The 12,006-nt window shown below is 42.9% G+C and overlaps 1 protein-coding gene across 2 annotated transcripts in view; it reads left to right on the top strand.

The window, feature by feature from the left end:
* The window catches only part of ADAMTS17 (ADAM metallopeptidase with thrombospondin type 1 motif 17), a gene marked incomplete at both ends in the record, with an annotated part of 352,152 nt that overhangs the window by 64,240 nt on the left and 275,906 nt on the right, over positions 1–12,006 (top strand). The window lies entirely within an intron of this gene.

The following is a 12,006-nucleotide window of genomic DNA, read 5'->3' on the forward strand; positions in this document are numbered from 1 at the left end:
TGCAAGAATCAGTTAACAAGGACCTAGAAGAACTAAAGATGAAACAAGCAACGATGAACAACACAATAAATGAAATTAAAAGTACTCTAGATGGGATCAATAGCAGAATAACTGAGGCAGAAGAACGGATAAGTGACCTGGAAGATAAAATAGTGGAAATAACTACTGCAGAGCAGAATAAAGAAAAAAGAATGAAAAGAACTGAGGACAGTCTCAGAGACCTCTGGGACAACATTAAACGCACCAACATTCGAATTATAGGGGTTCCAGAAGAAGAAGAGAAAAAGAAAGGGACTGAGAAAATATTTGAAGAGATTATAGTTGAAAACTTCCCTAATATGGGAAAGGAAATAGTTAATCAAGTCCAGGAAGCACAGGGAGTCCCATACAGGATAAATCCAAGGAGAAATACGCCAAGACACATATTAATCAAACTGTCAAAAATTAAATACAAAGAAAACATATTAAAAGCAGCAAGGGAAAACAACAAATAACACACAAGAGAATCCCCATAAGGTTAACAGCTGATCTTTCAGCAGAAACTCTGCAAGCCAGAAGGGAGTGGCAGGACATATTGAAAGTGTTGAAGGAGAAAAACCTGCAACCAAGATTACTCTACCCAGCAAGGATCTCATTCAGATTTGATGGAGAAATTAAAACCTTTACAGACAAGCAAAAGCTGAGAGAGTTCAGCACCACCAAACTAGCTCTACAACAACTGCTAAAGGAACTTCTCTAGGCAAGAAACACAAAAGAAGGAAAGGACCTACAATAACAAACCCAAAACAATGAAGAAAATGGGAATAGGAACACACATATCGATAATTACCTTAAATGTAAATGGACTAAATGCTCCCACCAAAAGACACAGATTGGCTGAATGGATACAAAAACAAGACCCATATATTTGCTGTCTACAAGAGACCCACTTCAGACCTAGAGACATATACAGACTGAAAGTAAGGGGATGGAAAAAGGTATTTCATGCAAGTGGAAACCAAAAGAAAGCTGGAGTAGCAATTCTCATATCAGACAAAATAGACTTTAAAACAAAGACTATTAGAAGAGACAAAGAAGGACACTACATAATGATCAAGGGATCAATCCAAGAGGAAGATATAACAATTGTAAATATTTATGCACCCAACATAGGTGCACCTCAATACATAAGGCAAATACTGACAACCATAAAAGGGGAAATCGACAGTAACACATTCATAGTAGGGGACTTTAACACCCCACTTTCACCAATGGACAGATCATCAAAAATGAAAATAAATAAGGAAACACAAGCTTTAAATGATACATTAAACAAGATGGACTTAATTGATATTTATAGGACATTCCATCCAAAAACAACAGAATACACATTTTTCTCAAGTGCTCATGGAACATTCTCCAGGATAGATCATATCTTGGGTCACAAATCAAGCCTTGGTAAATTTAAGAAAATTGAAATTGTATCAAGTATCTTTTCTGACCACAACGCCATGAGACTAGATATCAATTACAGGAAAAGATCTGTAAAAAATACAAACACATGGAGGCTAAACAATACACTACTTAATAATGAAGTGATCACTGAAGAAATCAAAGAGGAAATCAAAAAATACCTAGAAACAAATGACAATGGAGACACAACGACCCAAAACCTGTGGGATGCAGCAAAAGCAGTTCTAAGGGGGAAGTTTATAGCAATACAAGCCCACCTTAAGAAGCAGGAAGCATCTCGAATAAACAACCTAACCTTGCACCTCAAGCAATTAGAGAAAGAAGAACAAAAAAACCCCAAAGCTAGCAGAAGGAAAGAAATCATAAAAATCAGATCAGAAATAAATGAAAAAGAAATGAAGGAAACAATAGCAAAGATCAATAAAACTAAAAGCTGGTTCTTTGAGAAGATAAACAAAATAGATAAACCACTAGCCAGACTCATAAAGAAAAAAAGGGAGAAGACCCAAATCAATAGAATTAGAAATGAAAAAGGAGAGGTAACAACTGACACTGCAGAAATAAAAGAGATCATGAGAGATTACTACAAGCAACTCTATGCCAATAAAATGGACAATCTGGAAGAAATGGACAAATTCTTAGAAAGGCACAACCTGCCAAGACTGAATCAGGAAGAAATAGAAAATATGAACAGACCAATCACAAGCACTGAAATTGAAACTGTGATTAAAAATCTTCCAACAAAGAAAAGCCCAGGACCAGATGGCTTCACAGGCGAATTCTATCAAACATTTAGAGAAGAGCTAACACCTATCCTTCTCAAACTCTTCCAAAATATAGCAGAGGGAGGACCACTCCCAAACTCCTTCTACAAGGCCACCATCACCTTGATACCAAAACCAGACAAGGATGTCACAAAGAAAGAAAACTACAGGCCAATATCACTGATGAACATAGATGCAAAAATCCTCAACAAAATACTAGCAAACAGAATCCAACAGCACATTAAAAAGATCATACACCATGATCAAGTGGGGTTTATTCCAGGAATGCAAGGATTCTTCAATATACGCAAATCTATCAATGTGATAAACCATATTAACAAACTGAAGGAGAAAAACCATATGATCATCTCAATAGATGCAGAGAAAGCTTTTGACAAAATTCAACACCCATTTATGATAAAAACCCTGCAGAAAGTAGGCATAGAGGGAACTTTCCTCAACATAATAAAGGCCATATATGACAAGCCCACAGCAAACATCATCCTCAATGGTGAAAAACTGAAAGCATTTCCACTAAGATCAGGAACAAGACAAGGTTGCCCACTCTCACCACTCTTATTCAACATAGTTTTGGAAGTTTTAGCCACAGCAATCAGAGAAGAAAAGGAAATAAAAGGAATCCAAATCGGAAAAGAAGAAGTAAAGCTGTCACTGTTTGCAGATGACATGATCCTATACATAGAGAACCCTAAAGATGCTACCAGAAAACTACTAGAGCTAATCAATGAATTTGGTAAAGTGGCAGGATACAAAATTAATGCACAGAAATCTCTGGCATTCCTATATACTAATGATGAAAAATCTGAAAGTGAAATCAAGAAAACACTCCCATTTACCATTGCAACAAAAAGAATAAAATATCTAGGAATAAACCTACCTAAGGAGACAAAAGATCTGTATGCAGAAAATTATAAGACACTGATGAAAGAAATTAAAGATGATACAAATAGATGGAGAGATATACCACGTTCTTGGATTGGAAGAATCAACATTGTGAAAATGACTCTACTACCCAAAGCAATCTATAGATTCAATGCAATCCCTATCAAACTACCACTGGCATTTTTCACAGAACTAGAACAAAAAATTTCACAATTTGTATGGAAACACAAAAGACCCGGAATAGCCAAAGCAATCTTGAGAACGAAAGAAGGAACTGGAGGAATCAGGCTCCCTGACTTCAGACTATACTACAAAGCTACAGTTATCAAGACGGTATGGTACTGGCACAAAAACAGAAAGATAGATCAATGGAACAGGATAGAAAGCCCAGAGATAAACCCACGCACATATGGTCACCTTATCTTTGACAAAGGAGGCAGAAATGTACAGTGGAGAAAGGACAGCCTATTCAATAAGTGGTGCTGGGAAAACTGGACAGCTACATGTAAAAGTATGAAATTAGATCACTCCCTAACACCGTACACAAAAATAAGCTCAAAATGGATTAAAGACCTAAATGTAAGGCCAGAAACTATCAAACTCTTAGAGGAAAACATAGGCAGAACACTCTATGACATAAATCACAGCAAGGTCCTTTTTGACCCACCTCCTAGAGAAATGGAAATAAAAACAAGAGTAAACAAATGGGACCTAATGAAACTTAAAAGCTTTTGCGCAGCAAAGGAAACCATAAAGAAGACCAAAAGACAACCCTCAGAATGGGAGAAAATATTTGCAAATGAAGCAACTGACAAAGGATTGATCTCCAAAATTTATAAGCAGCTCATGCAGCTTAATAACAAAAAAACAAACAACCCAATCCAAAAATGGGCAGAAGACCTAAATAGACATTTCTCCAAAGAAGATATACAGAGTGCCAACAAACACATGAAAGAATGCTCAACATCACTAATCATGAGAGAAATGCAAATCAAAACTACAATGAGATATCATCTCACACCAGTCAGAATGGCCATCATCAAAAAATCTAGAAACAATAAATGCTGGAGAGGGTGTGGAGAAAAGGGAACCCTCTTACACTGTTGGTGGGAATGTAAATTGATACAGCCACTGTGGAGAACAGTATGGAGGTTCCTTAAAAAGCTACAAATAGAACTACCATATGACCCAGCAATCCCACTACTGGGCATATACCCTGAGAAAACCATAATTCAAAAAGAGTCATGTACCAAAATGTTCATTGCAGCTCTATTTACAATAGCCCAGAGATGGAAACAACCTAAGTGTCCATCATCGGATGAATGGATAAAGAAGATGTGGCACATATATACAATGGAATATTACTCAGCCATAAAAAGAGACGAAATTGAGCTATTTGTAATGAGGTGGATAGACCTAGAGTCTGTCATACAGAGTGAAGTAAGTCAGAAAGAGAGAGACAAATACCGTATGCTAACACATATATATGGAATTAAAAAAAAAAAATGTCATGAAAAACCTAGGGGTGAAACAGGAATAAAGACACAAACTTACTAGAGAATGGACTTGAGGCTATGGGGAGGGGGAAGGGTAAACGGTGACAAAGCGATAAAGAGGCATGGACATATATACACTACCAAACGTAAGGTAGATAGCTAGTGGGAAGCAGCCGCATAGCACAGGGAGATCAGCTCGGTGCTTTGTGACCGCCTGGAGGGGTGGGATAGGGAGGGTGGGAGGGAGGGAGACGCAAGCGGGAAGAGATATGGGAATATATGTATATATATAACTGATTCATTTTGTTGTGAAGCTGAAACTAACATACCATTGTAAAGCAATTATACTCCAATAAAGATGTTAAAAAAAAAAAAAACAAAAAACGAGACTTGTTGTTCATGCTTCCTCCTCCAGTACTTTCTCCATGTTGACTATGAATCTGTAAGGTGCTGTCCTCGGGTCTTTGGATGTGGCAGTGATAGGTTGTTGGGAAATCTATGGCACACACTGATGCTTGCATTTCCTTCACAGGGCACCCCATTGATTGGTTTTCGTTAAAGATGACTCAGGATGAAGGGCAGCATTCCTGTCTATGGCAGGGTTCTGCAGTGTGGAAGTGCATATCCAATATCTTAATATTTCCATGGTGAAGAAATAAATCCTTATTTCGAGAACTGGGAGGAGTCCTTGAAGCTTGAATGAAATATAGGAATTAGTTCTAGGACTGACCCTCTCATTTTAGGCTATATCAGTTTGTGTCTAGTTAGGAAAACAGAAACTGTGCTAGGTATTTCTAATTATGAGATTTAACACAGGGAATTGGTTACTTCAGTGTCAAAGTCTGAATGAGCAAAAGTGGAGCTGAGGTAACCCAGGTAATAGTTATCACCCCAGGGCTGGGGAAAGAAAAGAGAAAAGGTGGCATTTCCAAGACCACAGGGCTTGCAGCAGTGGTCTGTGGGACTGGGGCTCAGACCTGTGAGGGACATCAGACCACCAATGAGGTACAACCAAGCAGGTGTCTCTATGGATGTACCTCTGAGGGAGATGAGGAGGCTTGTCTGGGAGTTCCCCAGGAGCTGGAGGCTAGAGCCACAGCTACCGAATACTGCTGGAACAATGCCACCCTGAGCTGAAACACAGGAGCCCATTCTCCCCATCTCCTGCCTTCCAGTCTCCCTCCAGCGCCTCCTGTTGGCAGAGCTGAACAGGAAGCCAGCTAGCAAGGGAGTCCAGGAACTAGTTTACAGGCCCCCAACCCCAGAGTGGAGCACAGAAGAGAGGGCTGGGAGAAAAAGGGCAAATAACTGGTGCACAGGAAATGGATACCTTTCTGTTAAGTGGCACTTTCAACGGCATCAAGATCAGGCCCAGGTGAATTTTCAGAGTTCCCAACTCCCACCCTGAAGGTATTTTTATTACATCTCATGGCTGCTTATTTTGGGAGAGTTAAAGACAAAAGATAGTGGGGCTATTGGACATGCAGTTGAAACCACACATCTTACCATTTTTCATGCTGTGGCAGCGGTGGCTTTGGTTCCTTGAAAATGGGTTGGTGTGGCCATGGCGGGGGTGTCTGTACACAGAAATCTCGCTTGTGGCGACAATCGGTCTCTCCTCCAAGGAGTGTGACTGTCTGTTTTCCATCTTAATGAGAAACATTTGATTTCCATTCTTCTATCCTGTGTGAAATGTCATTAATGTTTCATGGTTTAAATAGCTGATTTCATGTACAGTCATGTTTTGTGTTCTATCATATTTCTGATGATTAAAATATTCTGCCCTCTGGAATGTTGGGAGGTTACATTGGGATGTTGAGCAGGAGTTATAAGCCACTCCTCTTGAAACTGATATTTTTGTATAATTATAACTTATTGTTGCATGATTGAGGATGTCCTTAGAGAAACTCTTTCATGCCCCTACCCAGTAAGAAATGTCGAAGACAACAAGTTGATTGGTGAGTGTCTAGACCAGAGGTCCTGATCAGACCCTGTAGGGTGCATACAAGATGGGCTTCCCTGGTAGCGCAGTGGTTGAGAGTCCGCCTGCTGATGCAGGGGACATGGGTTCGTGCCCCAGTCCGGGAAGATCCCACATGCCGCGGAGCAGCTAGACCCGTGAGCCATGGCCACTGAGCCTGCGCGTCCAGAGCCTGTGCTCTGCAAAGGGAGAAGCCACAACAGTGAGAGGCCTGCATACCGCAAAAAAAAAAAAAAAAAAAAAAAAAAATCCACTATTGGTTCTGGGTCATGCATGCAAAGTTTAAAAATTAGCATTTAGACCCTAGTAGTTAACAGCAATAATAGTAATGTAATAATAAGTATAGAAATAAGACTAACAGCATCATTTGAGTGTGCTTATTATATACCTGACCCTGTGTTAGTTTCCCCACATCCACCCTAAGAGAACAGAATAATTATCCCCTTGTTTTAGAGATGAGGAAGCTTGCCCCTGGCCACCCCAGCACGAGCAGACTCTACCCAGCTCTGTTGGATGTCACAGCTGGGCTCCTCACAATTAGAGTTGTCCCCTCCTCCTTAGGTGGAGGGAGTACTGTGTGAGAATTCAATTTTAGGACATTTAGGTTAAGTTCCTTGAAACTTAATCTTGTTATTAATTAGGAATTTCAAAGAGTTAAAAAAATTCACTCAATTAAGTGTAATTCTCGAATGTTATGTTCCTACTATGCACCAGGCAGTGCTCGGCGCTTTGGTGGGTCCAGAGGGTGATGTTTGGGTCCTTAAGCTCACAGTCTAGCCCAGAAGGCGAGCATAGACCCATGTTAGACTATAACATGGATGGGAGTTTGGAGTTTGCAGGATTGCTGCAGGGGATTCAGGGGGCACTCCAAGCACCTCAGAGTTGGCTGTCCAGGTCCTCCACCTGCAGTGGGCCATGGTGGGGGTGGGGGGCGGTCACTTGGGCAAGCTGCATGGACCCCAGAGCTCCAGTCTCCTGCTTAGTCTGGTCTGAGAGGTTTTACTGTTCTCATGGCTACTTCTGTTTTCTAGTTTTGAATTAGTTTTCGGTAGGTACAGAAAAAAGAAAAGTCCCATCCACGTGTCCTGCATGGCAGCCCAGCCAGTTCAGGCGGGGGAGCTGTAGACCCTTGTGCCTTGGGTGGGCTGTGCCACCGAGTGAACAAGGGGACCCTGCCTGCCGAGCAGCACCCCTCTTATTCCGGAAGCCAGTGTCACCATCTGTGCTCTCACCTCTTCTTTCTAACTCAGACCACCTGTCATCCCCCTTTCTTGGTTCTGCTGCCCCACTCTTGCCCTCCTGTTATGTTGGCTGCTGGGCCCTTGGTCCTTCTGGGTGCTCTCACTGCCCCCTCCCCTGTGGACTGAGGGATCACTTGAGGCTGCCGACTTGGAACACGCAGTGGAATTTCTTTGGAATTCCCTTTGATGAGTGTTTTTAATTTTCCGTCCTTCAGTGTTATAGAAGGGACTGAGGGATCACTTGAGGCTTCTGATGGGTTTGCCTTTGTCCTGCCCACTAGAGAGCTGGAGAAAACCCATGGTTAATGCAGCTAAAAGAATACGTGATTCTGGACTCTTCCCCAGGTTCTGGTTGTCCACCGTGCTAGTGTACCCAGGTGGGGACGTTCTTGATCTGGACCTTGAGTGCTGTGTGTGGGAAATGTTTATTTTTCTGTCTTGAATGACAAGTTCAGGTTAAGTCTGCATCTCCCTGTTGACTCTGTAAGCATGTTTGACACCTGCTACCTAGTTCCTAGTGGTGGAGACTCATCTTTGTCTTCTCAGCCTGAAGAGCCCAGTGCCCTTGGGAAGCTGTCTCCACTTCCTCCACCATGTCTGCTTTCCCTCTAATTTGCTTCTGCAGCTGGCAGTGCTCCTTTGGCACAAAGAGTAACCTGAGGTCTTCTCTGGTGATGACATTATAGAATCAGACATGCAAGGATCCTCCTTGTGCAGCGGGACGTAGAGTAATTTCAGGGCTGGCTTCTGCCGTTTGAACTCTCATACCAAATATTTTGTGATTTATGCATTGGTTTTCCCTAGTGAATACCTAAATACTCTATTGTTGTTAAACTAAAGAAATATCTATACTATATAGAGCTTGGCAGTTCATAACTGAGCTTATTTTTTACTTTACCAAGAGCAGAACTAACAACTACAGGAAATTATGTATTTGCTCAGCATTTTCATCAGTCTCCAAACTCTTAGAATAAGTAATATATAATTTGAATATGCTAAAAGTACAACATTTAGAATGCCATTGTTTTCTTCCTTGTCTTTTTCTCTCCCGCATCTTGTTCCAAACAAGATTCAGGGTAACTTGCATAAACACACACAGTTTTCTTTTTAATGGATAATTGAGGCAAAAGGAAAATAAATGTAAGAAAAATATGAAGCCAGAGATTGAAAATCTACCAAGTCAGCACCAAACCCCAGCAATGTGCTGGCAAAAGAAACTGCTGGGCTGGACTTGGGAATGATCCCCAGTGTCTGTGACAACAGGAGAGGGCCTGGGGCCTTGCAGGTTGTGGTCTGTCCTCATCAGTGGGGTGAGGGCCGCCTCCCTTGTTCCCACAGTGGAGGGAGACAGCTAATGACCGAGTGAGCTTGGAGGGCCCCCAGGTGGCTGCACGCCTGCCTGGCCTGAACTTTGACTTCTCCTGTGAGGTCTAAATCCAGCACCCATGTTATTATGAAATTGGTGTTTTTCTTCTTGCTTTTCAATATGCTTATAATCTGTGAATATTTGTATTGATGAAACTTTGTTTATTAGGGTATATTTATGCAGTTCATGGAATTAAAAGTGAAAATAGATTATGATTCGGTTTTCCCTGTAGGAAAGGAAGAACCATCAGAAGTGATGGCTCTAGAGCTTTGCTGGTGGAGGTGTTGCTGGGAGCAGGGAGAGAAGAGGAGGGTGAGCTTCCCTCCCCTTCCACCCCTGTTCCCACCTGCAGGGATAGGGAATGCAGGTCCTCGGTCTCTTACCTGCTATTACCCAATCCAGGCTTTTGGACAGACTGTTGAGCATCTTTATTGTTTCACTGCAGAAAGAGTGGTGCCTTTGATGAGGGCTTGTTGCCCTAGACTTCACTGGAGTGGGTATTCAGTATGTGGCCCGGGCACCGCATTGCCTTTTGAAATCTGAAAAATTTTGATCTCCTGAAACGCACCTAGCAGTGGGGCTCTGAATCGAGGCTTGGGGCCTCTCCTCTTGTGCTTGGGACAGAACAGAGCCCTGGGGTATGTGGGGGTCACCAGCCAGCCTAGCGTGGTTGTGACGTGACAGCCCCAGTTAGCAGTCCTTGGTGAGGGGGGCTCAGGTAAGAGCACACATGGCCCGGGAGCTGGCTGTGTAGTTGCTGCTGTTGCTCAAGGGCCTGGTGCGAGTGGAGGCCATCTGAGCGGAAGGAGCCGTCACTGAAGGCTGCTTCTCCTGGTCAGGCCCTGCAGCAGCCAAGTTGGTATACAGCATCCTTTCCCGCTGAGTTTTCTGTGGCCTTTCCCATCCCCATGTTTTAAGTTCAGACAACAGCGAGGAGCATGTTCGCACCCAAAGCCAATGCAAGCGGGAGAGTCAGAGCTGCTGGGTGAAGCCTGAGTTCTAGGGCCGAATTTACCCCTGCCCAGTGCTTGACTTCAGCTTTGTGGGAAAGAGGGATTTCACTCTCTCATTCATCCATGTATTCATTCATTCACTCACTCAAGTATACATTCATTCAGTGAGTGTTTATTTCACAGCATTTGCTGGGCCTGGGGCTGGGGGCAGTGAAAGGGACAGATGAGGTAGTTGTAGTGCAAACCCTTTAAAAACCACAGAGCACCTGACTGTTGTGTTTTACCTGTGACTGAGTGTTCTGGGCATATGTTAACATGCAGCATTTTACCCTTTATGATACCCTGTTTATTAGCTCTCCAAGGTCCATCAGGGAGGGAGGGGCAGGTCTTGTTTGTTTCTACTTGAAAGGGTGATGCCCAGTGCATCATTTTGATGTGTGAAATGTCCAGGGGGTGATCTGCTCCTCTGGTGGCGAGTGCTGGGCTACCTTTCTTAGTACTCCCCTCTTACGTGTTTAAGCTCGCCATCTTCCAGAGAAATGTCAGTAGTGCATCCTTTAGACCCTGCTAAAAATGCAGCTCTTTTCATACAGGAACCAGAAAATATAGACATGGTGTGAAAACAAGCAGCCAGTGTGGGGAAGAGCTGCAGAGGAGTTCATGAGTTGGGATGCTGAGAGATGGGCAATAAATCCCAACTTTGGGAGGAGCTGAGGCACAGTTTGGCTTGTGGTCGCCTGGGAGAATGTGGGTGAGCTCATTATAGCAAAGCTCCTGCTTGGGTGGCCCTTTAGTTCTGCTGCTTTAAAATGTGGCTGACATGGCTCATCACAAATTCCAAGATGGACAGGTTGGCCTGATCCAGGCAGTGAGCACCTGGCAGGCATGCTGAGCCCAGGATTTGGAGGTCACCCATGGTCCACCTTCCTCGTGTTCCGAGACGACCCGTTGGTGAATATGGGTGTAGGTCCAGAGAGAGATCCTCAAAGAGGGGCCTCTTTCATTTTGGCCATGTACAAAGGCAGTACCATCTGACACCTTACCTTTTAACTTAGAATAGACCCTGCCTTCCCGAATTCGATTCCTGAGGCCTGGAAGTCTCCATGGGAGGTGGGCCTGGCTTTGGGGAGGAGGGAACCACCCTGCAGGTTGACAAGACATATATATAGATTTATATCTGCTTCTCTCTACATCACTAAATAATCTTCACAGTTGTACTTTTCATGGCTGCCTGCTGTTTTACCATTGTTGGCTTTCTCTGTGGTTGGATTTTAGGTTGTTTTTCAGTTTGTCTCACTGCACGGACTATTCTTGTTTGTACACTATGACCCATAGTTCAGTTTTTTCTTATAGTATGCATCTTTGGTTCTGGAATGATTGGGTCACTGTATGAGGGTTGGGTTTACTGCATGGAAGTTGTAGCAGAGCTGGCTTCCGTGTGAGCTGGTATAAAGATGGAAAAAATCGCTATCAAATTAAGGAACTGCCTTTCTATTCACATTCGGATTCTGAAAGTGCACGTTATTCATATCAACCTTTGATGTTAGTCAGAGGCGTTTGCACCCACAAATCTGTGTGTCAGTCCTCACATGGCAGCTTTGAGCGTCCAGACATCCTGACGTGGGCTCAAAATAATGACCATAGCTGTTTAGCAAGTAAGATCTTCTAGGAAATCAGTTAATCTGAGGGAAGTCAGTGGAGAATTACTTACTGTTTACTAATACCTTCCCTGTGGTAAGGAAAGAACAAACTCCAATCTTGGCCTGGATGTGTGTGTCCTGTTTTTTTTGAAATACTGCTTTTGTGCCTGCTAAAGTTTGTAGCTCCTTATTTGTGACTCTCAGCGTGGT

Source organism: Leucopleurus acutus, assembly GCF_964270905.1.
Source record: "Leucopleurus acutus genome assembly, chromosome: 1".
Taxonomy (NCBI): Eukaryota; Metazoa; Chordata; class Mammalia; order Artiodactyla; family Delphinidae; genus Leucopleurus; species Leucopleurus acutus.